The 4,981-nt window shown below is 35.5% G+C and overlaps 1 long non-coding RNA gene across 1 annotated transcript; it reads right to left on the reverse strand.

The window, feature by feature from the left end:
* Positions 1-1,494: 1,494 nt before the first annotated feature.
* Positions 1,495-4,671, reverse strand: LOC135274893 (uncharacterized). The gene is made up of 2 exons (XR_010342622.1): positions 4,513-4,671; positions 1,495-3,174 (listed from the first exon to the last, which is right to left on the reverse strand). It is a non-coding gene; the product is annotated as an uncharacterized LOC135274893 (long non-coding RNA).
* Positions 4,672-4,981: the final 310 nt, after the last annotated feature.

A 4,981-nucleotide genomic window follows, 5' to 3' on the forward strand; every position in this document is an offset into this window, starting at 1 on the left:
ACTGAAACTGCATCAGTGGTTGTCATGGGCTGGGAGTGAGGAGAAGGGACTGACTGCATGCAAAGAGGCATATGCAAACCTTTTGAGACTGAAGTATTCCGTAGCTTGTTTGTTGTCGTGATTACACATTCTGTCCATTTGTCTAAAGTTACTGACTCTACACCTAAAAGGCTGATTTTTACTGTTCAAATCCTTTGTATAATTAGTTTTGGATTTTTGTTTTCTTGATTGAATATTTTAATGTTCAATTAACCTGACATGCCAAAAGTTGCCTGAGAAAAAGCAATTAAGATTGTAAACATTCTGAATAATTCTGGTAGATTTTGTAAAAGTCTCTATTAACATGCAAACCTTAACATTTATTCCTTTCTCTTAACATATTTTAAATGTACATTGATATTTTCTTTACAGATGTATTTATTTAAGAAGCTCGATGATTCTAATAGGAGAGGATAATGTTTGTTTTATAATAAATTGTCTAAATATAGGCTGGAAAATAACATGATAGGACATCCTGGAGATATACACAAATTAAGTATCATTACATACTGTTCTTACATCATTAGCTACTTTCTCTCTTTTATATATATGTGAAAATTATTTTACTATTAAATATGAAAAATAAAATACTAGACAGAAGAGCATTCTAACTTGTAAATATGCATACATTTGTATGTATGTATATGTAATATACATATACATACATACCTTCTTGTCAGATAGAAGTATCTCTAGTTAGAAATTACATAATAAATAAATTTAGTTATAACTTCACTATTACTATAGAAATAGAAACCCTGAAACTACAGAACATATTTAAAGATGAGATTTATTTTATTTACAATTATTGGGTATTCTAGAGGAACAACATCTAGCATATCTGAAAAAAAATCATGCTTTATTAACACTTCTTAAAATATATACAGTAAAATCTCATATTTAATTCATGGGGTGAGAAAACTCAGAATTTTGTAGCCTATGAGGTGGCCAAGGAAGATGGCTGGCAGAAAAGCCTCAACGACGTGAAAAACAATGTGAAGAAATGTAAAAATATTTTTGAGTGAATTTGGCTTTGGGAATTGTAATAAAGTTATAGTCTTCAGCCTCATAGAATGGTATACTGGGTTATAAAGTAGGCTAATAGCTATAAGCTAACAGAGTACTATCATGTCTATAAATTCTTCTGGCCAGCTTCTAATTAGAGTATTCTGTCTTCTTCTTGGGGCAATATTTTGAAACAGTTCCATAAAGTAGCAAAACAGTTCTAATTTTCTATCAGATAAAAATGGATATTTTCATATATGGAGATCCTGAGAATTTCTGAGATTCTTTATATTGAACTTTGATATGTAGCACTTTCAAATAACTATTGACATCATAGCATATGGACAATTCAGATTATTTCTGTTCAAATATTTAACAACACATATTTATTAAGAATCTGTCATAAACAAATCCAAGCTATATACTATAGGAGAAAAAGAGATATATGAGTCACAGGCTCTGCCCAACTTTATTTCTCTTGTTTGTCAGTTTTGTTTTGTTTTAAATTTTGAATAGTTTTCTTGTGATGATATTCAGCCAATTTAGTGATTTTTAAATTGTGCAATAACCACAGTCAATTTTAGAATATTTTTATAACCTCAAAAAGAAACTCAGCACCATTTATCACCCTCCTATCTCTATTGGTATTATCATATATATATATATATATATATTTACAAATATGTACAATAACCACAGTCAATTTTAGAATATTTGTATCACCTCAAAAAGAAACCCAGCACCATTTATCACCCTCCTATCTCTATTGATACCATCTGGTGCAACACTGGCATCATACCTTCTTTTACTTCTTTAATCAGGATTTCCTTTAGTGATGTAAGCCTTTTTGTAATGGCTACTTGGAAAGATTTTTCTATGAAACTTGATCTCTGGTCATTCTCACAGGACTTTCTGTTACCGGTTTTTTGTTTGTTTGTTTGTTTTCCTTGTTGTTGTTGTTTCTGCTATCTGGGTCTTACTTTCCTGTTTGTTTGTTTGTTGTCTTTTGTTTTCTGTTTTTTGTTTTTTGTTGTGTGTGTGTGTGTATGTGTTTGTGTATGTGTGCTTGCAATTCCTTTGCTGAAAACTGGAAATTTCAGATAACATATTGCAGAAACTTCAAGTACTGGTTCCCTGCTTCCCAGGCTTGTTATAGTCATTTACTTTTTTATTTGTTAGAGATCGACTAGATTATTTTGGTGACGTCTATTCCCTATGCCCACCTCCCATCCTTCAGCACACACACACAGTGTTAAGTCTCTGTTATTTCTTCTCAGTGAAGCACAGATAAGCCTACAGTCACCCTACCCTGTTGACATAACAACAGTGGTATTTGTAGGGTTTTTCTTCCTTTTTTTCCCTAACCATAGTCAGCTGTTAAACTCCATTAATTGTGGCTGGTTGTTCTATTATGTTCAGCAATGTCCTAAGGCATAAATTCCCCGTAAATTAATCCAAACAAATTGTGGGTTTTAGGAAATAAATAGATTTTGAGGTCAGTTTTTGGTATTTGTCCTGACCCTTTGAGGACTCCTCCAAGTGGTCTCATTCTCTGATTCTCTCCTGCAAACCTGCTAGCCTACAGTCTAAGCTGCGCTCATTAAATTCAAGAATCTCCTTCCAATCTTCCTTTGGCCACAACTTCCACTATTCTTGAGAATATTTTTAATCTTGAACATCTCCATGCTTTGCTGCAGTGAAGTCAATTCCTTTAAGATGAGATTAGGAACTGTTTTATGGCCCGATTCTTCTCCCAAGTGAATTGGTGAACTTGCTGAGCCGGACTTAGGAACTGGCTGTGGGAACAAGGGAAAGCTTTTCTCTGCATAATCACAGGACCTTAGAAGCTGTGCATTCAGTGGCGGGAGGGGAGGAAACAGTCAGAGATCCTCTCAGCTTGCCAGTCTTGTCACGGAACCATTGCCTCATGAACCTATGGGAAGTGCATTCAGGACCCCAGTATTTTTAGTACTCTACCTCTCATTAGCAATCACCTGAAATTTAGCCTCAGCAAGGGATAACCAAGGCAGAATGAGAAATGCTCAAGTCCTGCTCCTCCAAGGACTGGAGCTGTAGCAGCCTCATGTTCTTGACTACAGCAGTTTGGAATAGAGTCTCTACCTGGTTGAACTGGGAAGGCAGAACAAAAAAGCAGTCTTAGTTCAAATATCACAGCCTCTCACAACTTTCACACTAATCTTTCATAGATTTTCTTGAATAGATGTTTTTGAATTTGCAGTTTGTAGTTAGTGCCATTTCCAGAAGTTTGAATGTTTCTTTTTAAAATAATTTTCACCAGTTCCACTGAGGAATGAGTCAGTAGATCTACTGGCAATGTCATGCCACAGATTGATTGACTCAAACTGTTTATTCTTTTCCTGTCTGTGATTCAATTAACACTAATGCTGAGTATAGACTATGTGCCAGTACCCAGTGTCATAGGTATGTATAGCATCCCTGCTCTTGAAAAGCAAATGATCTAGTGAAAGGTATAAATAAATAATTATAACTCAATGATAAAAGCTGGAACTTAAAAGTATATAAAGTGCAATGGAAGCACAAAGGAGTATTTGACAGTTTTGAGGGTGGAGGTGAAAACAATATGGAAGATTCCGTGAAAAATATTAGAATTAAAGGATAACTTGGGTAAGCTTCAGCTCTGCTAGACCTATTGAAGCAGGAGAGGCCACAAACAAACCTCTCAAACAGCAGACAGGGAAGGAAGTGATAATTTTATTCAGTTGGGAGCTGCGGCAGGCATAGATGCCTTAACGACCCAGCTCCCCAACAAAGAAAATCTTGGCCCTTTTAAAGGCTCACAGTCTAAGAGATTTAAGAGGTACACATGTGAGAGTGTCGTGATTGATTTTGCAAGCATGGGGGAAGTGACTAGATAGGGGTCTTGAGTGGCTGAGTAAGAACAATGCCTTCCAGAATAAGGTTTCTCCATACCATGCCTGCGATCTATGGATAGGTATTGTGGTTAGGACGAGGGGGTTTAACTTTTAACTTTCAGACCTGGTCAGCTGCATTCAGCCAGTTCTTCCACTGATCTCATTTGACTGGCTTTTAACTTTCATTTCCTCCTTTTCCCCTAAGCACAAGCTGAGGGAAGGGGGTTTCCTTCCTCATTATTGTCCTTTAAAACCATTTTTAATAAAAAACAATTATTGTAATTGTAATATCAGATAACAATATTGTTATAAACAATTGACTTTTTAATCTTAAACTATGAAATAAAAGCATCTGAGACTTTATATATAATATGTAGTCTAAGGATATCACAGTAAGCAAATACAATTTCAAGTCAAGGGCTCTAGCTTGTCTATTTCTGCTAATTCCAGCTGTGGCCTTAAGCCACTTTTATATAGAAGTCTAATGCCTCCACAATTTGTGGAAGAGAGGGTAAGGTTCCATATTATTACGGTTGTCTCTAAGAACAAAGGAATAGGTGGCAGGTTCACTTACCTTCTAACATAGCACTGTTAGATTAGTTTTTCCACGGACAGTCTCTCTGTTCCCATAAATATAACTCCTATTCCAGAATCAGCTGGAAAAATAAAATTCATCTCAAAAAGAAAGAAAGAAAAAAACAAGGTTTGGCAAAAAGAAAGAAGAAAAAGAAAACTGAGTCCTCTCTCTTGCCTCAGCCCCTGGACCAGTATGTGAGTTTCTTACTGTGACGTAGGTGGAAAGGCCCATTGGCTTAGCCTCCATTGGACTGGAACAGTGTTGAGCAAAAACATTCAAAATATTATGACTTTGGCTAAAGAGCTTGAGGCAATTGAGATTGTGTCTGTAAAATCATAAGAATTGGTGCATGCCTGGGATACAATATATAACCTGGTTTTTTACCTATGGAGTGGAGCTTATTCATTCTACCTTTAAGGGGTCTTACATACTTGCAAAATTCTACTTGAAAAAACTATGTGTACAT

This window comes from Aotus nancymaae, unplaced genomic scaffold, assembly GCF_030222135.1.
Source record: "Aotus nancymaae isolate 86718 unplaced genomic scaffold, 86718_ANA_hifiasm-v0.15.2.pri h1tg000014l, whole genome shotgun sequence".
In the NCBI taxonomy this organism is placed as follows: Eukaryota; Metazoa; Chordata; class Mammalia; order Primates; family Aotidae; genus Aotus; species Aotus nancymaae.